Below are 225 nucleotides of genomic sequence, written 5' to 3' on the forward strand. Positions count from 1 at the left end.
GTTAGTTTCTGCTTTACAACAAAGTGAATCAGTTATACATATACATATGATCCCATGTCTCTTCCCTCTTGCGTCTTCCTCCCTCCCACCCTCCCTCTCCCACCCCTCTAGGTGGTCACAAAGCACCGAGCTGATCTCCCTGTGCTATGCAGCTGCTTCCCACTAGCTATCCACCCTACGTTTGGTAGTGTATATATGTCCATGCCACTCTCTAACTTCGTCACA

The sequence above is a fragment of the Physeter macrocephalus genome, chromosome 8 (assembly GCF_002837175.3).
Source record: "Physeter macrocephalus isolate SW-GA chromosome 8, ASM283717v5, whole genome shotgun sequence".
NCBI classification, from domain to species: domain Eukaryota; kingdom Metazoa; phylum Chordata; class Mammalia; order Artiodactyla; family Physeteridae; genus Physeter; species Physeter macrocephalus.